The sequence below is a fragment of the Schistocerca serialis genome, chromosome 2 (genome assembly GCF_023864345.2).
Source record: "Schistocerca serialis cubense isolate TAMUIC-IGC-003099 chromosome 2, iqSchSeri2.2, whole genome shotgun sequence".
NCBI classification, from domain to species: Eukaryota; Metazoa; Arthropoda; class Insecta; order Orthoptera; family Acrididae; genus Schistocerca; species Schistocerca serialis.
The window spans coordinates 1,017,991,696-1,018,018,334 of record NC_064639.1 but is presented as its reverse complement, the minus strand read 5'-3'; positions in this window follow the sequence as shown (position 1 = coordinate 1,018,018,334).

The window sequence follows — 26,639 nt, the reverse complement described above, 5'->3', positions numbered from 1 at the left end:
AGTCTAGGGGACTGATGACCTCAGATGTTAAGTCCCACAGTGCTTAGAGCCATTTGAACCATTTTTTGTTAACTAAGCCGAATAGAAACTCCCACGTGTACGAAAGATATGGATTTTATGTTATCAACACTGTTTTATACAAAGGTAGTAATCAGTACTTGCCTGTAAATGACAAGAAAACGCATGCCTTTAGACTATTTATACCATTCCCACCAAAAGAAGTAATCGTCGGCAGCTTCTACACCAACATATACAACTGGCGAATATGTGTCAACTAATGAAGGATGTGTGGAGTATAATTCCAAAAGGAATGGCACATAGCTGTAATTTGTTTGATTTTTGTCAGTATTAACAATGCAGTATGAGTTAACTAAGGGTTTGTGCTTATTTGTTACAAAATCCTGAGAAAGCTCACATGTTCACTAAAATTTTAACTTAATATCAATAAAACGTATCACGATTGTCTACAGTCCATTGGCGTTCTTCCCCTCCACATTCATTTCAAGGAAAAATGAGAAGAAAATCGAAATCTCAGCAGAATTAAGGCCATCATTGTTTTTGTGTCTCCTGAAACGTTAGGTTTTTTAGACATGTGGGGTCTCTAAAATTTCCCATTAAAATATTGCGTCCAAAGGGGTCATATCACGTTCCGTGGGGCTGCAATCCCACGGTATCCTTAGTGTAGAGCTGAATAGTCTGGAAGGTGTCAGCAGTGTCGATTGTTGTCCTGAAAGTCTTCCTGCTGTCCATCGGGCTGCGAAACGCCATTTCGACCGTGAAAAAAAGTGAAATGATCGTATGGCAGTGCAGTGTATCGCGGCGGTGTTGATAGTGGGTTAATGTTGGGTTAGTGCGTCTCCGCTCTTACTACGTGGTGGTAAACAGAATCCACTAACTTTAGCCCTCGCTTATCGTGTACGTGTAGTGCCACCATTACCGCTGTGAATGAGTGTCGTCGGTGCGGATAACACTGTAGCCATAAAAGATGTGCAAATACGTTTCGTGAATTCGCCTGCGTGTAACAGTCGTTTCTCCTCTGCCCGGGCCGTGGCGCGCAGCGTCGGTTTGCGAAACGTCAGCGCCCTTTACATCATCACCAGCAGCACCGGTACCAGCTGACACATCACTGGCCACCGGGGACATCGGCTTCGGCGGCGGAGGCGGCTACAGAAACAGCAGACGCTTCAGCAATAATGGCGTCTGTATGAGTATGCGAGTAGCAACATGCAAAGTGACTACACGGCCGCAAAGCGGCATTCAAGCAGCGTTTGACATTATGCTACAGCCAAATAGATTAGATACTAACCGTCTTGCAGCAAAAGAGAAATGAGATTGACACTCAATACTTCACACTGACAAGAAGTGGTGACGCGCGCATTGTGCTCCTCTGACTGTGCTGTCTCCACATCCACGTAAGTATGGAGACCGGAGAAAACCACACTTATGCTCATAAATTCAGGATAGTTCTGATACATAGTGAAGCAACGCTCTGGTGGGCGGTTTGCGGGTTTAAATCACCTCGGGGTATGGCCATGTGGCGCATTGCACCTGCGGTCGTCGCACCGTGGCGCTGGCAGCAGTCCACAAACGCAGAGGTGTGTTGGTCCATGTCAGAGTACAGTACAGCGAGTAAGTGTGCAGATGTTTTCAGACGTGCTAATGGTGACTGTGTGTTGAAAATGGCTCAAAGAACACATATTGATGACGTTATGAGGGGTAGAATACTAGGGCGACTGGAGGCTGGTCAAACACAGCAGGTCGTAGCACGGGCCGTCCGTTTGCCGAAAAGTGTGATCTCAAGATTATGGCAACGATTCCAGCAGACAGGAAACGTGTGCAGGCGCTACAGTACCGGACATCCACAGTGTTCAACACCACATGAAGACCAATATCTCACCACCAGTGCCCGCAGACGGCCACGCAGTAGGGCAGGTAGCCTTGCTCGGGACCTTAACCACAGCTACTGGAACAGTTGTCTCCAGACACACAGTCTTCAGACGACTGAAAAGACATGGTTTATTCGCCGAGAGACCTGCAAGGTGCACCCCTGGTCACAGGAGAGTCCGTAGGCCTGGTGTCAAGAACACACTACATGGTCATTGGAACAGTGGTCCCAGGTTATTTTCCAGGTATAGTCTGAATAGTGATTCTCGCCGGGTTTTCATCTGGCGTGAACCAGCAACCAGATACCAATCCCTTAATGTCCTTGAAATGGATCTGCATGGAGGTAGTGGTCTGATGGTGTGGTGTGGGATTATGATATGCGCACGTACACCCCTGCATGTCTTTGACAGAGGAACTGTAACAGGTCAGGTGTATCGGGACGTAATTTTGCACCAGTATGTCCACCTTTTCAGGAGTGCAGTGAGTCCCACCTTCCTCCTGATGGATGATAATTCACGGCTCCACCGAGCTGCCATTGTGCAGGAGTACCTTGATACAGAAGATATCAGGCGAATGGAGTGGCCTGCCCATTCTTCGGACCTAAACCCAATCGACCACGTCTGGGATGCTCTCGGTCGACGTATCGTTGCACATCTTCAAACCCCTACGATACTTCAGGAGCTCCGACAGGCACTGGTGCAAGAATGGGAGGCTATACCCCAGCAGTTGCTCGACCATCTGATCCAGAGTATGCCAACCTGTTGTGGGCCTGTGTACGTGTGCATGGTGATCATATCCCATACTGATGTCGAGGTACATGCGCAGCAAACAGTGGCGTTTTGTAGCACATGTGTTTCGGGACGATTTTCTCAGCTTATCACCAATACAGTGGACTTACAGATCAGTGTCGTGTGTGTTCCCTATGTGCCTATGCTATTAGCGCCAGTTTTGTGTAGTGCCACGTTGTGTGGCACCACATTCTGCAATTATCTTTAATTTATGAGCATGAGTGTAGTTGGTCTCTGCTGGTGACAGCCGCCGCTAGTCCTTGTAGCACAGGGGATCACCAGAAATAGTAATCACAGTTACTTCAGAAGGAAAACAGAATGTCAGCATACCTAGCGGCAGAAAAACAGGTGCTATAAGGTGAAGTACCTCTGCCGAAATGGCACCGTTGGTAACACCTTCACAGGCGTCGACTGCGGAAAAGATCGCCAAAGTGGACGAAATTCTTACTGAGCCTCAAAACTGTGGCCTAACTGCGTTAGCAATTAAACAATTAAAGAACAACAAGACCCCATGTCCACCTGGCATACACTCAAAAATACTAAACAAGACTGTTGCACAGATCATCCGTTTTCTGACAGAGCTACTGGATGAGGCATTGATGCAAGCAAGGTACGATCCCCGCCATATGAAAGACTGCAAACGCAGTAATCATAGGAAAATCAGAGAATTGGGACCCAACAAACCCAAACACTTACAGGCCCATCTGCCACTTGAACATTTTGGCTAAGGTGCAGGAGAGGTTCTTCTGTAATCGATTACAGTCACTCTTCGATCTTATTCCACGTCATTATAGCTTCATATCCAGCAGCTCAATAGACGATGCAGTTAACCCCGCGCTGGAAATAACGCAGGACACACAAGAAAACTACGCAGTAGCAATAGCAACAGACATAGCCTGCGCATTCGTAATCACTCGTAGCCTGCCTTGTCCGCAAGGCTACGAGAGATGCAGATACCAACAGTCCTATTCAATAGCTTACGCGACTATTGCAAAGATTGGGTGACTGAATGGCAAGCAGGAAAACAAAAGGTTATCAAGAAAATAACTAAAGGATTCCCACAAGGCTTAATTTACTGGCCAATTTACTGGAATATTGCCACTTTGGCCTGAAGATGATAGGGTTAAGAAAATGATAGCCTTTGCTGACGGCTTGAAAGTAGTAATAACTGCAAACTCGAGAGCGCAACTCGAAAGCAAGCCTGCACAATTGTAAAAATAAGTAACTGGTGTGGCTATAACAAGCTCATGATTGTGGCAAACGATAGTGTATGTTTATTGATCGAACGGCACTGGAGCCCACCATTAGACTGAACAGAGCATACAGAGGAACGATTAACATTCAACGAGCACATAAGACCTACAATTGAGAAAGCGACAACACTAATCCACCAACTTGACACGCTAAAGCCAACCCACGACAGACTACTATTGCAGACGCCATGAATGTATCATACTACCCTGTTTGAGTCTATTATGCCCTTCGCACAAAGTGCCTGGGCACATCGATTGTCACTCACGACCCACAAAAACGGCTGCGAAGCATGGAGAAAGAGATGTATTGCTCAGAATGTCACGGACATTTGGCACCACATCCGTGGAAGCCCTTCGCGTTATACTTTCAATATACGTCATTCAGTTAACCATTACACACAAAGTAGAAGCATCTTGGCTCAAACGGGGAAGGCTGTAGGAGATGCATCAAATAACAGAGAAGCATATTACAAAAAAATGCCAACTACATCTTTGGAAAGTTGAGGTATAGCAAAAAGAAAGCGAAACATCTGACACGTCCTTAGCCAAAGTGATACATGTGAATGCGGAGAGCATGGATCTCACGAACACATAACACTTAAATGTGGCACAATCACGCACGTAAGACCGAGGACAGAAATCGAAGCCATAGGTCAAGCTTTAGGAGATACAGATAAATGGCACATGCTTAAGCGGGAAACTGATGGAATATCAAGAGCGCTGCACGACACTTATAAGCAAAACGCCCATACACAAAATCACGACCAGACGCAAACCCCACGACTTAACACGATGCATGGGACAACAGATATTGAAACATTCATGTGGAAACAGATGATGACTTGAACACGCGTATCAACAGCTACGGATACATACACGGCATAATAGCAGATATCACGACTACAACAATCCTACGAGTAATATATACATGGAATTTAGGAATACGTTAGCAATAAGAAATGAAACAACGAATCTTCCTTGTTGTACAACCAAGTAATTCTGTAGTTTTTTGGGTCATTACTTTCAAACATGTAATTGTGTAATATGTAAACTGTATAAAATGCAAACTACAAAGCATGTGAATTTTATAATATTGTACATAAACATACATATGTATTATCATAAGGCTTAACCATACAAACGAGAACGCACAACATAAATAAGATGTGCCTTTCCGGTAGGCGAGGTTCGAGGTCACTCTTCCGAATGGAGGACGTAATTGTAGTAACAAATAGTACCGTTAAAGCTCATATACAGACCACACAGGGTTAATCTGACGACATACGATCATAAAGTAGTAACCATAGTAGAGTAGAATATGTTAATTGAGGTGAGACATACTCGAATTATTTACCGAAGCCCTCCCACTTGAAATAGCCAGGTAAAGGGACCTCTTTTACTACCTAAATCTTCCCTTTCTTCTATTACTTTTTTTAAGAATATAGTAAAAAGTTGTCCTTTCTCAAAATATACTTTATGTGTCACATGTTTTTTTAGTAATTAATACTTTTATTATGTACAAGGCAGCAATCAGAGTAGCTGTAGAAAGAAAGGAGTCTGTCTCTGCAGCTTTTCACTAATTTTTAGTAACAAACAACCCACAATAGTTGCCAAGGCGGTGGTTCACCCTGCAATGATAATAAATAAATAAATAAATAAATATGGTATTGATGGCCGGTAGACCCCACCTGGGGTTGTTTGGCTGCTGAGTTGCATGTCTGCTCAGGGTGCCGCCACATTGGGCGTCTTGCATGTCAGTGATGATGAAAAGATGATGAGGGCAACACAACGCACAGTTCCCGAATGGAGAAAATCTCTGAAGCGGCCTGGAATCGAACCCGTGAAGAGTGTGGTAATCTGTTCACAAAGGGAACGAGTGGTTTCATTGACGCCATTTGTGCCACATCCTGAGGGATTTTCCACTCCAGTCTGAGTGGCGGTGTGTCTGCGATGTTTTCCGTGGCCAGAAAATCCGCTTGATTTCAACGTTGGGTGTCGTGGTTCTGACATCCATCGCAGAAGCGTCGAAAGAAGGGGTGAAATGTGGGTAAGAGGCGGCGTGACGATCTCATCGTGTGACCTGTCCACGCTGGCATTGGGTAACACTGTGTGAAATTTGATAGCAATGTGGCATCATTAGCGCACCTTACAGCTCACATGAATTTCTTGAATATGGCCTTTTTTTCGCATGTGTTGACACCTCGCTATTTGGAGCGTCGCCGAGCCGATGGATGACGTCACAGGACGCCAGCTTTTACTTCCTTACAGGGCAAGGTTGCAGGCACCTGTGAGACAAATGTCAAACCTATGCACGGCAATGGGAGACAAACAAGAGGTTCCGAAAAAGTTATACTTTTTATCCGCAGTGTACTTTAAATGTCCTAGAAAGAAAATTCCTATTCATTTTTTTCTCTAGGAGTAATAGTTTGCACGAAGAGAAGAGCGAATATTGAAAATCTGTTCTCGGGATCATTTCCTCCATCAATCCCAGCTGGGACGAATACCGGAATGACGAGCAACACTGAAGTATTGGTCGAATGATGGTTTTGTAAGCTACTTCTTCTGTGAGTGGACAAAGTTTATGAAACTTTTTCCAATGAATCTCGTCATCTGCCGTACCTGTGGTTAACTTTACGCGGTGGTTTCACTTTAAACCTCTCCGTATTCATACTTCTAGATATTTTGTGGCTATAACTGCTTCCACTGATTGTTTTGCAATCCTGTAGTCATACGATAATGGGTCTTCCTGCCTCCTTATTCCCAATTCGTTACAGTTGTTTATGTTGAGCATAAAATGCGAATCCCTGCTCCAAGCATCGATCCTCTACAGATCTTCCGGTATTTCGCTACAATTTTCCAACGTTGTGATTTCTTCATATACAACGTCATTTCCGCAGAGAGCCTTACCGAAATGTCGACCTTATCCACTAGGCCATTTACACACTTTACATAGTGAAAATTTATGGTCGAATAACACTGCCTTCGGATACACCCGAATCTGCAAATATTTCTGTCCCTTCAGAATGAAATGCTGCGTTCTGTTTGCTATAAACTTTCATTCCAAATCACACAGTTACTCTGATATTCAGTACACTGATTTTTTGATTCATCAGGCGGCAGTATGGAAGTATCGCACACCTTCCGGAAGTCAAGGAACACGGCATCAACTTGAGTGACGGTATATACTGCTTTCTGGGTCTCCTGGGCGAACAGAGCAAGCAGGGTTTCAGACGATCGTTGTTTTCGGGATCCATGTGGGTTCCTATATAGAATATTTTCTGCGTCCAGAAATGTCATAACACACAGAAGAAAAAACATCTTTCAGAATTATGCAGCAGACCGATGTCAGAGATCTATAGTTTTGTGCGTCTGTTCAACCACCCTACCTGAAAACGGAAATGACGTGCGCGTTTTCCTAATCATTTGGAAGTCTTCTCTCCTCCAGCGACCTATAAACACAACTGCTACAAAAGGAGCAAGTTCTACTGATATCCCGTCAGCTCCAGTGGAACGTCTTCTGTTGAGCGATGTCAGTTGCTTCCCTGTCCCTTGTCAGATATTTCGATAGTGTCATTTTGACATTCGTACTACGGTTAAACGAGAAATTACACTGTGATCTTTCTCAGTGTAACAGTTTTGGATTAAGTTCAGTATTTCTGCCTTCTGTGAGATCCCCCGTTTTGATGCTACTATGATGCAGAGTGTCTGGACTGATGGCTTTGATTCGTTTACTAATGTAACATAAGAGACAAACTTCTCACGACTTTCTCCCAGTCGGTAGATGGAAATTTGCTTTCGAATTCGTTGAATGCTCCACGCTTGGTTCTCCATACGCTTCCGCAAGTTTCTGTTTGTCTGTTAGGCTTTGGCTACATTTAAATATGCTTTGAAAATGCTTTTAGCAGGACGCTACCAGACACAAAATTTGTTGACTAATTAAATTGTTCATATTCGAGGTACATAACTTAAGGCTACAATGGTACTACAAAAACATTTAACAAAACACACATAAATATTGAAGTTCTGTGTAGACTCTTGACATGTAGCTGAGGATGAGGTATACACCACTAAACATGTTGCTTCATCAAATAATTGAAATAGTCAACAAATATTGTGTCTAGTAGTTATCTCTGAAAACCGTATGCATATTTTTGTAACAATCATATACTGAAAATAGCTTTAAACAGAAGCTCTCTTTGCTTTCGTATCAAATTTTTAACAATGGCTATCGAACCGCAGCGGGTCTTTTCCAGCCCCCAAGATTCTGGGCACATACCTACTAAAGTGTATTATACAATACTCTTGGACTTTGTCCATTGGTGTTCCATATTGTTAGTGCTGGAGACGATATCTTCGTGTTAACGGCTCAGTTAATCTCAAATCTGTTTTTTTGCGCTCTTCCTAAGAAGAGACGTCTTCCTATCTTTCTTCGTATTACTGCCGTATTCAGTGATGTGGTAACGCATTTGTGATCACTGATTACTTAGTCTACAGCGAGTCGAAAAATTTCCTAGAGAAGAAGTCGACTGAGCGATTTCTTCTTTAGAAAAGCACATTTGTTGAAAATGACAAAAGTTTATACGTATATTGGAAACAAACATTGTTTCACATACAATTTGAAATGCCATAGCTACGCGCATCAAACGCTCCTGCATAGCGGCTGATCAATAAATTTAGAATTGCATCTTATGAGCAATAAAGTCATTCCTTGGCTGATGTTTGACTTTAACCATTGCGATCGAGTCATCCTGAATACAAACTATTGCTTATTATAATAATAGTAGCCCGCCTCCTGAATGGCTTATGTCACATCTATATTTACTAGACGTTTTTGCTTCGAACTTCAAATGATCGTCCCAGTCATACCAGCGAATATTGGTCGTTCTTCCTGCGACACACTGTATAGTATGCAGCGATGGTTCCAACCAAGTGACATCTCTTCAGGATTCGCTTTCCCATTAAATACGCGATAATTAGTGGAGAAGTGCATGTGATCCTGAAGGTGCTGAAGCAGAGATGTAACATCAGTGTCTCATCGGTTCTAGTGTCCTATAAACTACTCTCCGTCCGAACAGGCCTCGGAAGCCCCAATGGTACCGACCGACCGCCGTGTCATCCTCAGGCGATACGCTGTCACAGAATGCGGATATGAAGGGGCATGTGGCCAGCACACCGCTCTCCTATCCGTTGTCAGTATCTTGAACGGAGCCGCTACTTCTCAGTCATGTAGCTCCTCGACTGTCCTCACATAGAGTGCCCCGTAAGCATTGCATCATTTCAGTAAAAAAATACTCTCTCAACGCCAGGGGAAGTCTGCGTAGTGCGCTGCGTACCAGGGCACGTGGGAATTTGCAGGAAGGAGCAACCACATTAAGAAGCCACAAGCCGTCTCGCTGTTGCGGCAAAGTGCCATCTCACTGTGGGAGGAGAAATGCAGGACTGTAAGTTTCGGTTGGCATGGCATTGCCTGTTCGTGAATTTTTGGCTAAAACAGTACTGTACTGATGTCCCAGTCTCCATATTAGCCAAACATGTATTGATGCGACGTCAGTTTTTCTAAAAATAAAGAAAACCATAAAGCAACGTCTTACAATCACGGATGAGAGTAAAATGCTATCCCAAACACCGAATGTTTTGGAGGTCAGAAAAGGCGCTGGTATAAATTATAATATATGACGATGACTGTATGAAAGGGGATAATGTCGATGTATGCGATTAAACAAAATTCTATCAAAAAAAGAAAAAATCCCAGTGATTTTTTGAACACATCTCGTATGACATCCATACCCCTTCCTCAATAGGGGCACTGGACTCGCATTCGGGAGAACGACGGTTCAATCCCGTGTCCGGCCATTCTGATTTAGGTTTTCCGTGATTTCCCCACATCGCTCCAGGCAAATGCCGGGATGGTTCCTTCGAAAGGGCACAGTCGACTCCCTTCCCCGTCATTTCCTAATCCGATGAGACCGATGATCTCGCTGTCTGGTCTCCTCCTCCAAAACAACCCAACCCCTGAATAGGGATTCGAACCCACGACCTCCAAAATACGAAGCATCTGCGCTACGTTGAGTTCATGCCGTCCCGCGTCATCTGTTCTACAGTTAAATGTGTAGGCAGAAAGCGATGACAATGTATAGTTTCCAGAAAATTCGTTTTCTTCTACAACTATCGCCGTGAAACGTCTTGATCATGTTACAAGTGCCTCAGAGGTTGTCGTTAGCCTTAGCTCTCTGCTCATTGGACTAGAGATCAAGTGACCGTCTGCGGCTTACTGATGCGTAAAGAGAACACCAAATGCAAGCCAGTCTGTACTCGGTCGACACAAACAGAGCGGTAATTGGCCAGCAGAAGATGAGAAGCTCAGTCGTCCCTGTCGAGCTGTAGTTACAGCACACACTCTGACACACACATGCTCATACATGCGGGTCGCAGGAACGTGATGGCAGGGGAAGCGAGAACCGAATGCGAATAGCGGATGGCGGCAGTCGGCTGTACAAGGCTTTGAGCGGAAATGGGGTTGGCTGTGCGCCTGCTGCCTCACAGGGCGCCCCTAATTACCGGCAACCCGTCACGCACTGACTGCGGAGTCACTCGCTACGGAGAAGCTCTCAGTTGGTTGTCGCGTTCCTTAAGGGCACGCTCTAATCTGAGCCAGACACGTAATTTCGTTACGAGCGTAACACTATTACTAGGCGTCTTTCTCGCAGGTACAACATGGTGCTGACGAGCAGTCTAATTAAATGGATAAGGCTTGTTTCTTCTAGAAACTGTTCTATTCGAGATGATACATTATGTTCCTCATACACAGGAACTTGCTTAGCCAACGAGCTAAAATGGGACCTTCACATTAACTTGGACACTGTAATATCCCGGCACTCTAGATGATGGACTCAGAAAGTTGCGGTTGTAGGAAACACGCTGGGCAGTAAAAACTTCCACCCCCAGGAGAAATCACACGAACACCGTGTGATGCCGCCTCTGGCTATGATTATAGGCTCACTTCGGTGCGAGAGGGAGAGAGAATCTACAAATTTTTCAGGTATACGACAACTGACTGCGTATGTTGATTGCTACTTTTACCCGTTTTCCCAAATTATCTACATTTTTATGACATCGAGAGATTTATCGAGTCTGTCGATATTTGCCGTCAAATTTGGGATGTATGAGTGTAGTCCTGCGGAGAAAAAAACCTCGCGTCTTGAAACAAGAGCGTGCGCGAAGTACTCATCATGAACAGGTAAGAATAAAGGGCAACATTTGCTCACCGAGAATGCTGAAATAAACATCGTGATCACGTTCGCGGTAACCAGAGTCGTAATATGAAAAATATACTCAAAATACCTAGCACCGTTTTAAAACAGGCAAACCGCGACTTGTTGGTCCATAACACAAGCCTTCATTCAGTAGCTTTGCTGCCATTTGGCCCACTGAACACATGTAGCTATATTTGACACTGTGAGAAATGAACTTTTCCGAGGCTCGAAAGATAAAGTATTTGTAGTCAATGAAGTGGTAGGGAACTGGTAAGACGAGTCGTAAGTTTCTGAGCCATTGAAGGCACATAGAGCTTAACAAAAATTTTTAACATTAATAGTCACAAAATAAACAAATAGTAAACTCTTAATGTGGAATTTAGTATTGGAGGGCAGCGTGGAGGGAAAAATCGTAGAGGGAGACCAAGAGATGAATACACTAAGCAGATTCAGAAGGATGTAGGTTGCAGTAGGTACTGGGAGATGAAAAAGCTTGCACAGGATAGAGTAGCATGGAGAGCTGCATCAAACCAGTCTCAGGACTGAAGACCAGAACAACAACAAAAAATGTGGAAGGTCTTATGGTTCTCGATAAAAGGCCTTTTAGAGCATAATGAATAAATATTACAATTCTCCACCGAGAAAGTAATTCAGAAAGACATGGTTACTGTTCTTCTAGAGCCAAGAACAAATACAAACTTAATAACAATCTGAACGGCTAAGGACAGTATAAAAAAGGGTTACAAATTACAGACTGAAAACCGCCCCACGACAGTACTAGTAAAGATTTCTTTTAGTTTCTTTAACCAAAAGGAACATGCACCTTAATGCAATAACAGGCAAATATGTTCCGTTAATGGAATGTTGTAATCTAGATATTTAAGCAAGCCGCCTTCTGGCACCAAATTAATAACTCTGGTAACACGTCTTATGGCAAGAATCATATGCAATAAAAAGAAAAACAAGGAGAAGTCTGATGATAACCAATTTAAAGAAAAAATACCAACAGTTACCACAGTTGAATGGCCAGAAACAGTAAATAATAAATTCTTAAGTTAACTTTCGTCCACTGGTCCAGCAGTGGAAGGCAGAACAGTAGATAACAACAGAAAATAGTGGCAGTACCACAAGGGATCGAGCTCACCCAAAATTACAACAGAAGCAAATAAATTTAACTAGATGGCCAGATGCTTTAATAAAAAGAGACATATCTTTATTGCCACTGAAGTCATAAATTAAATATTATGTTATGGAAGAACTTTGTTTTGAATAAGGTATCAATATAGGCGCCTAGTAGCAGGCATGTAGGACTACACACCAAGTCCGCCCCTCCCCCCCCCCCCCCCCTTCCGAGTTTCTTGACCATGCACGTACAAGAATAACTACAACAATAGCAGTAGTAGTAGTAGTAGCCGGTCGGTGTGGCCGTGCGATTCTAGGCGCTTCAGTCTGGAACCGCGTGACCGCTATGATCGCAGGTTCTAATCCTGCCTCGGGCATGGATGTGTGTGAGGTCCTTAGGTTAGTTAGGTTTAAGTAGTTCTAAGTTCTAGGGGACTGATGACCACAGATGTTAAGTCCCATAGTGCTCAGAGCCACTTGAACAATTTTTAGTAGTAGTAGTAGTAATAATCATAATCATAATGCTATACTCCCCTGAAACATATGAAAATATGTTAATAGAGGTCTAATGTAGACGCGCAAACACAAATCAAATTGAAAAAACAGAGAACATAAAATGCAAACTAGCATTTATGCTTTAAAACAAATCCCTTAAGAGAACAGCTCACTAAAAGAGAAACAATGTGCAATGCGAAGTTTGTGTGAGCGCCTTCAATAAGTGTGGCAACAGATAGCCTGGTGCAGTTAACAAGAAAATTCTGCATGTAACACACACACACACACACACACACACACACAAACATACACACACACACACACACACACACACACACACACATATCAATTTGATTCAGCATGTAACACACTCACACACACACATGCACACACACACACAAACACACACACACACACACACACACACACACACACACACACACACACACACATAGCAATTTGTGATGCATCCTCAGAACGGTTACAAACAGCCTAACACAGTTAATTAACGAGAGCACACTCGCTTGGTTGTACGCAAGGCAAAGGCAACGCACTTCCAAGGTGCGACGTCACCAGGATGATGGGACCTGAGGACGCCTTTTAAAAAAATTCAAATCGCTGCCCAATGACAGAGGTATATACTCTAAAGATTCGAACAGTTTTCCGATGAGAAGAAATTCAGGCCAGGTTCCTGTCTGTCAATCGGCTGAGTCGTCAGGCCAGGCTGCCACTTCTGCCCCAATGATCAGTCTACCGTGAATGTAAACAGCAACAGTGAACCCCGAACTGTGCCTCCAATAAACAAACCTCCGTAACATATGCCGTGCATACCCTTACGTTATCAACGGAAGCCACATCACTGCGCCCTTGCAGAAGTGCATCTACTTGTTACCCAGCAACCACGCAAAGATGTTGCCACAGAGCACTGGTCAGATATGGCTGACATATGGCTCAATCCTCTCGTTCTTCAGTTGGAACAGGTGGGTGTGATCTTTGTGAAATATGAGAACATCTTGATTACCAGAAGTGACGTTTTTCTGACTAATAAGTGCCCAGATATGCTCTAGGATGGACTGATCTTGGATCAGGAAGTTCACTCGCGCAATCAACCTTATTATTTTGTATGGCCCCACAAATCGAGGCAACGTTTTGGCCGTCACCTTCAGTGCCGCTTTGCTCTACACGCAGAAGTTCTTTACAAAGACAAGATCCCTTAACTGTAGCGAGATAGGACGTCTTCCCTTGCTATAATGGGCAGCGTTCCTCCAGTGAGGAAGCCTAATACCGTTCCTTGCAGCTTCAGGTTTTCTCTGATGACTTTATGGTTACTATGCTCAGGTAGGATGTCGTTAATGGACCACACATTAGACAGTGGTGGATTTACGGGGAAGGAAAATATCAGCTTGGCAGGGGCGGTCCTAAGCATTTCGTGTAACGCAGTATTCAAAGAGAAATTAAGCCACCCATAGGATTTATCCCACTTATTCTGAGACTGGGCGTATAAAATATTCAGGACTGACTTTAAATTCCAGTTAACACGCCTAGCAAACGAGGGTTGTGAGTAATTGAGACGTTCTTGACTTGAGATATGACACTGGTGAAACAAAAGTTCTTAAACTCCCGGACAAGTATTCTGACACATGTTTGTTAACCAGAACCTTCAGAGTCCCAAACACGGTGCAAATATTGACTAAAAGCTTAATGGTAAGGCCATCAGAACCCGACATGCTCTGCAGCAACTAGATAAACCGCGAGAAAGAGTCAACCATTACTAATACAAAGAGTCAACCATTACTAATACATACCAGTTGCCTTGTTTGGTGCAGGATAGAGAATCTAGGTATTTATCGAAGATTTTGTCCATCAGGTGTTCCGCCCTACTAGAATTAAGTTCACCCACTAGGGTACTAGTGATGGACTTAGCTCTAATATACTTCTCACATTGGCCAACTAATTTCCTATCAACATTCCTGAGCATTTTGTACTTCTTTCTTTTCGCAGATCAGCTGAAGTAATTAATCTGTTACCAAAGGTTTCTTCGCAGTTACCTTTCTTGGAACTAGATTTGTCCCTTTTTAGAGATATCCACTCCTCTTCATCAGAGCTGTCTACTCTTATGTTCCTTACCGCAGTGTCGGCATCCTTTACGAACTTAAAACACATTCCATCGTTTCTCAGTACTTTGGCGTACCACTTCTTCCCACATTAATTCTTTCGGACGATTCTCTTCAACTTCAGTCTACTCTCCATCATTATTAAACCGTGATCTGAGTCTGTATCAGCATCTGGGTACACTTTGCGATCCAATATTTGATTTCGGAATCTCTGACCATGATGTAATCCAGCTGGAACCTTCCCGTGTCTCTGGGTCTTTTCCAAGTGCACCTCTTGTGAGTTTCGAAGAGAGTGTTCGATAAATTTATTGCATAACTCAATCTTTTTCCTCTATCATTCCCGCTGTCATGCCCAAATTCTGCTGTAGGCCTTTCTTCCATTCCTTTCCCTACAACCGCATTCCCATCCCCCAAGACTATTAGATTTTCATCTCCTTTTTTCGTACTGAATTGCCCGTTCAATGTGTTAATATACTTCCTCTATCTCTTCATGTGCTACTTGCAACGTTGGTATATATAACAAGCCCGTCTTTTAACTGTTCACAATATCTCACTCTCTGCCCTACTTTCTTATCCATTCTGAATCGTACTCCAGTGTTATACCACTTTCTGCTGTTGTTGACATTATTCTGTATTCATCTGATCAGAAATCCTTAATTTCGTTCTATTTTACTTCATTGATCCCTACTATATCTAGATTCAACCTCTGTATTTTGCTTTTTTGATTTTATATCTTTCCTACCAAGTTCAAATTTCTGACATTCCATGCCACTACTCGTAGAACGTTTTCATTGTCAACCCCCGCTCCCCCAGGCTCTTCTGAGATACGAGTGGAGAGCTAGTCCGGAACCTTCTGCCAATAGAGAGGTGATCATGACACTTTTTTCAATTACAGACCATATGTCCTGGGAAAACACATTTGTGTCTTTAATGCAGTCCCTTCTGAATCCTCACGCCACAGATCATTGCTGATTTTTCCGCTTTCTTGGGAGAGTTTCCCACCACATGGGCAAGAGAGTGCGCTGAACCTTTCCGTTCCACAGCCCTTTTTCGCAAGGCCGTTGTTAGAACGAAGGTTATGCTGGAAGTCTCAGCTGCCATTGCTGATGATTTTTATACATAAATTAAGCATTTTCTGCGCTCGAATTCAAAACTGAGGACGTTTTGAATAGTACCCAAAGAATCTACCATGCAGAGCATCAGCCACACAGCTATCATGCCGCACTTTTGAGAAGGCCGAGGGCCTAACAGGACAACTGACTGTTATTACTATCACACGTGGCCTTACCAACACCTATATACCATGCCTGGTTATCTGTTTCCAAACGAAATGACTTGCACTCAAGATAAAACTCAAATCGCTCCAAACCAAATAGAAAGGCCAGCAAACTCATAGACAGAACAATTACCCTCCACGGCCGACAAAGCATGACAGTTATGCAAGAATTAGATCCGTCCGTCTACAGGACAAAGACACTATCGAAATCAGACACAGCTGGCACAGGTACATTTGCCAAAGACGCCTTCAGAATCGAAGGACGCCTGCTGAGTGTCACTTGGTTGGAATCTCTCCTTACCGCCAGAACTGGTTAAGGGCAGCGGCCGACTGTGCAAAATATTGGGGATTAATGTTCGAAATAAATTCATCTCGATGAACCTAGCAATGTCCTGCTTGTTCTACAGCGCAGGAACAGATGAATGACCTTGTTTGCTACGGTGCTTAACAGTTACTGCTTGAGTACTTGCTGTTCCTAAGTAGCATCCCATACGAGCAAACCTGTTGCCTCTTCACCTGCAATTGCTCTACTTTAGTTACTAGGGCTGTGCACGGCACTGTTTAAAAAGAATAACTTGATGTTGTCATAGGGTTGTGCCGAGCACATCTGCTTTCATGCTCCGCAGTTAATTCGCAGCAAATGATAACCTGTAGCTGTGTTCCTGCATTCAAATAGTCTATGCATTGGCTAGAATTGCGAGTTAATAAAATACAAACATATTAAACAATACATAAACGAATAATTTAATAAAAAGAGTTCTATTCTAAGGCCCGTAATTGATGGATACGACTGATAATTATGTTAAATAATGTTTATTCAAGAAATAACATCTCAAATAAACGGGAAATGGTCCTGCGATATTCAATTAAAATACCAACAGAAATATCCCTATCAAATGCAGTAAAGTTACGCTGACAGAATTACGAGATTGGTAGCAAAATCCCCAAACTAAATAGTCAACAAAGACTCTCGAAAGCTAAGTCCATTTCGTGATCACATTACACGAAAGATTTAACAGCTCAAAATAATTCAGAGTTCAATATGATGATTCACAAATTAACATACGCGATACGAAGAGTAGTAACTCATACTCTGTCTACTCTCAGTCCCGCAAATCAAGTGCCAAAAGATAGAGTCTTACTCTGGAGCACGTTCAGACCTTTCGAAATATAAAGTGCCTTCAAAAGTTATTGTAGCGGTCGTTCACCTATACGACTGAATCGTGCACATTGCTCTAGAAAGGTCTGCCTTCTTCCACAACTCGCCACAAAGTGTCTTGAGCTCTTCACTCTAAAAGTCCCTCTCTCCAGTTGACTCCAGCAGTGTTCCACCACTGTCCGACTCACTGGCTGAAGGCCGTCATCAAAAATACATCGTTGTCAGATTCTACATACATGATTTCACTAACCTTGACCACTTCCCGAACTAAACTAAAATATTACAATATTTAAACAACGAAATTTCGTAAACATTCGATTACACTAAGATCATTTACAATAAATACAAGTAATAGTTGGTTCATATATAAATAAGCCAGCATTCTTGCGCAAGTGTGTTCATGATAAACGACAACAGATTGTTATTAAATATTTTTGAAACATTCGTTTATGCCTTCTTGACAGAAGCATCTTTTGGTTCTCTTTTCAATTGTGGTGTCCGCTATCACATGCGACTTACAACTTCTAAATTAAAATATTTGTTAATAGCATTTGCAGTCAACATTTAAATGAAATTATTGGCAAAATAATAAACTCTTCATTAAATAAATAGACAATTATGACAAAATATGAGGTATTCTCATTTGCTGTGTAAATGTAGAGAATACGACGTTCTGACAAACATTTACATAATGAAAAAGATATAAAAGACCTCGTAAATCATTAAATAAAATAGATCCAGATACACAGCTTTCAAGAACAACAGCTACTGTGCAATGCTATCATCTGAGACATCGTTTGTTGAAATCACATGAAGTGATTAAACTTTGTTAATTGAGAGATCCGTTATGAAGATGTCGAAGTTAAGAGAGCAGTAACTCAGCCATCTTTAAGAGTGTCTGACATTCCACCATTTCCTCCAGCATATTCTGCATAAGGTGTAGACAGATGCGAAAATTACCGGACTATCAGTTTCATAAGCCACGGCTCCAAAATACTAACACCAATTCTTTACAGAGGAATGGAAAAACTAGTAGAAGCCCACCTCGGGAAAGATCAGTTTGATTTCCGTAGAAATATTGGAACACGTGAGGCAATACTGACCCTACGATTTATCTTAGAAACTAGATTAAGGAAAAACAAACCTATCTTTCTAGCATTTGTAGACTTAGGAAAAGCTTTTGACAGTGTTGACTGGAATACTCTCTTTCAAATTCTGAAGGTGGCAGGGTAAAATAGAGGGAGCGAAAGGCTATTTACAATTTGTACAGACCCCAGATGGCAGTTATAAGAGTCGAGGGACATGAAAGGGAAGCAGTGATTGGGAAGGGAGTAAGACAGGGTTGTAGCCTTTCCCCAATGTTATTCAATCTGTATATTGCGCAAGCAGTGAAGGAAACAAAAGAAAAATTTGGAGTAGGTATTAAAATCCATGGAGAAGAAATAAAAACTTTAAGGTTTGCCGATGACATTGTAATTCTGTCAGAGACAGCAAAGGACTTGGAACAGCAGTTGAACGGAATGGACAGTGTCTTGAAAGGAGAGTATAAGATGAACATCAACAAATGCAAAACGAGGATAATGGAATGTAGTCGAATTAAGTCGGGTGATGCTGAGGGAACTAGATCAGGAAATGAGACACTTAAAGCAGTAAAGGAGTTTTGCTATTTGGAGAGCAAAATAACTGATGATGGTCGAAGTAGAGAGGATATAAAATGTAGACTGGCAATGGCAAGCAAAGCGTTTCTGAAGAAGAAAAATTTTTTAACATCGAGTGTAGATTTAAGTGTCAGGAAGTCGTATCTGAAAGTATTTGTATGGAGTGTAGAGCATGTACGGAAGTGAAACATGCACGATAACTAGTTTGGACAAAAAGCGAATAGAAGCTTTCGAAATGTGGTGCTACAGAAGAATGCTGAAGATTAGATGGGTAGATCACATAACTAATGAGGAGGTATTGAATAGAATTGGCGAGAAGAGGAGTTTGTGGCACAACTTGACTAGAAGAAGGGATCGATTGGGAGGACATGTTCTGAGGCATCAAGGGATCACCAATTTATTATTGGAGGGCAGGGTGGAGGGTAAAACTCGTAGAGGGAGACCAAAAGATGAATACACTAAGGAGATTCAGAAGGATGTAGGTTGCAGTAGGTACTGGAAGATGAAGAAGCGTGCACAGGATAGAGTAGCATGGAGAGCTGCATCAAACCAGTCTCAGGACTGAAGACCACCACAGACAACATTTTGCATAATGGCGATGCGAGCATCAGTCGTCCAAATTCGCTGCTGTGTGATTTACCCGTTTCTGGCGACGCGCTCATTGTCTCTGCATCTGAGGTCGCCTGAGCGGAAACGCTCATCTAGCAGGGCTGGCCCCTGTGCGCCCTATGCCCTGGTCCCGCTAGCGTCCAGCCGTACCAACAAATTCCACCTCTCCTCAATACCAGGTCCAGGTGTACGAATAACTCTCACACATACGCGTAACATTACGTGGTGCATTTGTTAGCTACTCTATCAGCGGACAATATGTGACTCAAAAACGGAATCTGTTTGTGAGCCAGGTAAACCTTAAATGGTTTCACCATCAGCCCAACCTTATGTAGACGGTGTAGAACTTGTTCTATAGAGCATCTAAATGTTAATTAAATGTCCTGCTATAAACCACCACGTAGTCCAAATTTGATATCCCCTTATACAGAATGTAATCTGAAAAAGCACTTGAAGCAGTTATGCAAATCGGTACTGATTCCAAGATGATTTATTGATTGAGGGAGTACTAGTCAACGATGAGACAGTATCCTTCCTCGCTGGACTTGGGTACCAAAAAAGATTGCCAAGCTGTAGTGGGACGCTGCAGGTTTGACTGTACCATCAGCCGGAAGTTGGTCAATAATTCTGCGCAGGGAGGCAACAAGGATTAAGGAGACAGATGAACTGGGACCTGATCCATGAGCTGAATTATGTACCGAATGATATCAGTCATTCCTGTGTAATGAAGACCAGAGAACACATAGGGTGGCCGTATGGTAACCTTTATGTGAACTACATAATACATAACCTTCATAGTAAAGTAATTACCGTCTCTAATAAAATTTACAATTCTCATATATTTAAAATTTGCATAGACATAGAATAAAAGTAAAATTATTGACGTTGCTGTACTTACTGCCACATTTAGCAGTTAACATTAGAGTAGATAAAAAATGCCAGATTATTTAGTTAATCTTTAAAAGCATAGTTAAAATCAGTTTCATGAAATTTTTCATAAAATTTACAAACATGTAGAAGGCACATGACGTATTCTGTGACTATCGGAACTGATTTGAATATTTTTTCTTTTATACTTTTCTTAGTCGTCATGCCGAGATGTGTGGCTCCTATTACTTATTGAACAGTTAATAGATAGTGCCAAACAAAGTAAGATAGTTTGCTGGTGTCATTTGCCAATTTGTAACGGATGCAGAGAGTATTGATACCTGTGCCACTTCTTACAGATTTTTAATTTTAAGTACAATATTTGATATTAACAAAGCATATGCATGTAAATCTATAGATTTATCTTGGACTAACCCTCGACTGGCAACTGACGTGAAACCCTCTCCTACTAACCATTCAACAGCAAGCCCACAATAGACTGAAACTATTAAAACTACTAACAAGCCAAACGTGGGGATTACACGCGTCCACTATTCTCCACAAGTACAAAACCCATCCTCTGACATGCAAAAGTTGCATGGATTTCCGCCTCACCAAAGTTCTGTAAGTCCCTCCAAATCCCCGAACACCATGCATTCCGTCTCACTTTCCCCAACCGTTTACTTTCCCTCTATCTGGATCCTCTTCCATCACATCAAATTCCCACCCCTCCTCATCCACATCGAACACTTACCCATCTCCTATACTGTCCACAAAATAGTTTCCAATAACACCATTTTCTCCCCTACGATCACCAACCCTGGTATGCTGCCGCACCTTCACAAACACATCCCTCCGTCCCTAACCTACACACACTCCATATCCTACACAAGGCAACTTCAACTATCTCCCTCTCCCTAATATTTATCCCTCCTACCAACTATACTCCCACTCCTCGTAAGGGTTCGTTTCTCCTTTCCCTTTTCCCTCTCAGTCCATCCACTTCTCTTTCTCTTCCATCTGTCGCCCTACCCATACGGCACACTACTTCTCACCTTCTGTCTTTCCCAACGACTGTATTTTCCACTATCCACCTCACCTCCTACTTCTCATCTGCATATTTTTCCTATCTAACAGACCCCTATTTCCCTATTCACAGCCCTACACCCTATGGAACATACTCTGCCCTCCAGCAATACCTCACATCCTAGAGCAGTTCCTTCAGATTGCACGTGAAAGTGCAATGCTTCAGTGTTTTTGTCCGAAAAATCTCAGCTTCCTGCGATGTGCTTTTCAAATCTTTATATTTTCGTTGGCTTTAATTTCTCGTCTTTGATTTTTAATTTAAATCAGACAACAGCCCCAAATTTTACTTGTATTTCTGGTAGTTAGCTTTTTAATTCACCTGAATGAGGAGCAAAGAATTGTACCGCTGACAGCCCGTTCCCAGTTCATATGGGGCTACGGGAATTATACAACAACAAAAAAAGGACCTATTTCGTACACTCTCGGTCGTATTTTTCACTGCTTCCAAGCAAGCAGTTTTCAAATAATTCCAAAACGTGGGCTTTCTCCTTAATGACCTGATCATTTATCAGGTGCAGCATACATTTTCCTGATGGCAAAAGAACTCCAGCTCTTCTAGGAAATCGAGAATCTGTCCTTCTCACCCTTATGCACCAACCTCACATCGGGCGTCAAAATCAGCATCCTATGTTGCTGTAACCAAATGAGCAACCGTACTCGATGTCCCTGTGGCGTCCTTTCATTCCAACGTAATGTGTTCCCCCACATCTCATTTCCAGCCTCCTTCCCGTTTGGTCGAGGCAACAGGCCCCACAGTCTGGGCAACCAATTTTATGAACTGCAGAAGCGTCAAATAAATTCTTTGTATCTACAGTAAGTTGCAAAACGCATCCTAGGTTATTTGTCATTTCAAAATAAACTCTCGCATTACACTTTCCAAAGACAGATCCAATTCTAGTACTCATTTTTCCATAGTAAGGTAAACAAACATTTTTTTGGAACTATATTGTTGTAAGGAACCATGCTATTTTTGTCTTTATTAGATTTTGTTTGTTTATATATTACCCAAAAAGTCATGTGGACAGCTATTCACTTTTGCAATATGACTTATTATAGCCGTTCATCATCACGTTCGTCTTTTGACAAAGTAATCTTGAACACATGATTGATAGCAAAATTGAAAAATGCCTTCTTATGTTGAGTTGAATAAAATGTAAAATCTGCAGTACAGTTTTTCTGAAGAAATTAACGGATGTTTGTTTCACTCTCACACATGAATTTAATTATTAGACGTACGCTATTAAAAATGGTACCGTAGTGTTGATGACACCATAGTTACCCTTTATTAACAGCAACGTATCATCTACGCACCTAAAGTAGTACACTATTTTGTCTACCCGTAATGGGTTTTCTATATAATTGATAAATATATCGGCGAGCAATCAAGATACTAAGTCGCCTATATTTTATCCGTCTTTTTGCGAATATATGTCTATTAAATTTAGAATAATCATAAGTAGCCCAATAAATTCTTTTATTTCTAGATTAGATTAGATTAGATTAGATTAATACTAGTTCCATGGATCATGAATACGATATTTCGTAATGATGTGGAATGAGTCAAATTTTCCAATACATGACATAATTAGGTTAATTTAACAACATACTTAAGTTAATATAACAACTTTATTTTTTTTTATTTTTTTATTTTTTTAAATATTTTTTTCTTTTTTTTCCTTAATTTATATCTAAAAATTCCTCTATGGAGTAGAAGGAGTTGTCATTCAGAAATTCTTTTAATTTCTTCTTAAATACTTGTTGGTTATCTGTCAGACTTTTGATACTATTTGGTAAGTGACCAAAGACTTTAGTGCCAGTATAATTCACCCCTTTCTGTGCCAAAGTTAGATTTAATCTTGAATAGTGAAGATCATCCTTTCTCCTAGTATTGTAGTTATGCACACTGCTATTACTTTTGAATTGGGTTTGGTTGTTAATAACAAATTTCATAAGAGAATATATATACTGAGAAGCTACTGTGAATATCCCTAGATCCTTAAATAAATGTCTGCAGGATGATCTTGGGTGGACTCCAGCTATTATTCTGATTACACGCTTTTGTGCAATAAATTCTTTTTTCCTCAGTGATGAATTACCCCAAAATATGATGCCATATGAAAGTAATGAGTGAAAATAGGCGCAGTAAGCTACTTTACTAAGATTTTTATCACCAAAATTTGCAATGACCTTTATTGCATAAGTAGCTGAACTCAAACGTTTCAGCAGATCATCAATGTGTTTCTTCCAATTTAATCTCTCATCAATGGACACACCTAAAAATTTGGAATATTCTACCTTAGCTATATGCTTCTGATTAAGGTCTATATTTATTAATGGCTTCATACCATTCACTGTACGGAACTTTATGTACTGTGTCTTATCAAAATTCAGTGAGAGTCCATTTACAAGGAACCACTTAGTAATTTTCTGAAAGACAGTATTGACAATTTCATCAGTTAATTCTTGTTTGTCAGGCGTGATTACTATACTTGTACCATCAGCAAAGAGAACTAACTTTGCCTCTTCATGAATATAGAATGGTAAGTCATTAATGTATAATAAGAACAACAAAGGACCCAAGACTGACCCTTGTGGAACCCCATTCTTGATAGTTCCCCAGTTGGAGGAATGTGCTGATCTTTGCATGTTACGAGAACTACTTATTTCAACTTTCTGCACTCTTCCAGTTAGGTACAAATTAAACCATTTGTGCACTGTCCCACTCATGCCACAATACTTGAGCTTGTCTAGCAGAATTTCATGATTTACACAATCAAAAGCCTTTGAGAGATCACAAAAAATCCCAATGGGTGGTGTTCGGTTATTCAGATCATTCAAAATTTGACTGGTGAAAGCATATATGGCATTTTCTGTTGAAAAACCTTTCTGGAAACCAAACTGACATTTTGTTAGTACTTCATTTTTACAGATATGTGAAGCTACTCTTGAATACATTACTTTCTCAAAAATTTTGGATAAAGCTGTTAGAAGGGAGATTGGACGGTAATTGTTGACATCAGATCTATCCCCCTTTTTATGCAAAGGTATAACAATAGCATATTTCAGTCTATCAGGGAAAATGCCCTGTTCCAGAGAGCTATTACACAGGTGGCTGAGAATCTTACTTATCTGTTGAGAACAAGCTTTTAGTATTTTGCTGGAAATGCCATCAATTCCATGTGCGTTTTTGCTTTTAAGCAAGTTTATTATTTTCCTAATTTCAGAGGGAGAAGTGGGTGAGATTTCAATTGTATCAAATTGCATAGGTATGGCCTCTTCCATTAACAGCCTAGCATCTTCTAATGAACACCTGGATCCTACTATATCCACAACATTTAGAAAATGATTATAAAAAATATTTTCAACTTCTGACTTTTTGTTTGTAAAGTTTTCATTCAATTTGATGGTAATACTGTCTTCCTCTGCTCTTGGTTGACCTGTTTCTGTTTTAATAATATTCCAAATTGTTTTAATTTTATTATCAGAGTTGCTGATTTCAGACATGATACACATACTCCTGGATTTTTAAATAACTTTTCTTAATATAACACAGTAGTTTTTATAATTTTTGATAGTTTCCGGGTCACTACTCTTTCTTGCTGTCAGATACATTTCCCTTTTCCGGTTACAAGATATTTTTATACCCATAGTAAGCCATGGTTTGTTACAAGGTTTCTTACGAGTATATTTAACTATTTTCTTGGGGAAGCAGTTTTCAAATGCATTTACAAAAATGTCATGAAATAAATTATATTTTAAATTGGCATCAGGTTCATGGTACACCTCATCCCAGTCTATCTGCTGTAGGCTTTCCCTGAAATTTGCAATTGTTAAATCGTTGACTGAACGTACTACTTTGGAGGACTGTTTAGTATTGATGAATGGAGCTATGTCATATATTGTAACTAGCTGTGCACCATGATCAGAAAGACCATTCTCAACAGGCTGAGCATTTATCTGGTTAAACTTATCTTGGTCTATAAAGAAGTTATCTATCAGTGAGCTGCTATCCTTTACCACCCGAGTAGGAAAATCAATAACGGGTGTCAAATTGAAAGAACCGAGTAATACTTCAAGGTCATTTTTCCTATTACCCTCTTTCAGAGAATCTACATTGAAGTCCCCACAAATAATAATTTGCTTCCCCCTGTCTGACAGATAGCACAACAAGGAGTCCAAATTTTTCAGAAATAGATGAAAATTTCCTGATGGGGACCTATATACAGTTACAATTATAAATGTGCCTTTATTTAATTTAAGCTCACAGGCACATGCTTCTACATGTTTCTCTACACAAAACTTTTTTGTTTCTATACTTTTTGCACAATGATAACTTTTGACATATATGGCAACTCCTCCTTTCTCCATATTTTCTCTCATTACATGTGCAGAGAGCTTATATCCACTTACATTTACCTTATCCATATCAGTAACAATGTGATGCTCAGACAGGCATAGTACATCTATTTCATTCTCAGCTTCTAAATCTTCTAAACAAACCAGAAGCTCATCTACTTTATTCTTTAAACTCCCAATATTTTGATGAAATATACTTACATTATTTTTAATTATACTTTTATGAGAACCTTTCCTTATTCTAACATTTGCAGTACTCTCCTGTCTGAGTTTCTCATTGTGCTTAGGCCTAGTTCCTATACCAGTGGTCACACGGTGTTCAGAGAGGCAGATTATGTCAACTGGGTTGGGTGACTTTAATTCATCAATGCAGTTACCTAGGACTGAGATACAACTTGGTGGAGATAAAATTTCTGGTGATTGGTGAAAATTTATAATTGATAGCTGTGATTGGTGATCCAATGTGCTAGAATTGTGCTGTTTAATTTCATTCCTAAACTGAAGATTTGTTTCAATCCTGACCTCTCGTAGAACTTGACATCTTTCTGTCTTACCTATCCTAAAAAAGGTGCTGCTCCAACACCTGTAACCACTGGTATTTTACCATTCATGGCAGTGCCTCCCCCCCTTAAATTTCCTGCTATTACCCCAGCCAGTTTCCCCTTCCCTTTCCTGTTGAGATGTAGGCCGTGCCTGGTATAGTCCCACCTACTGAGATC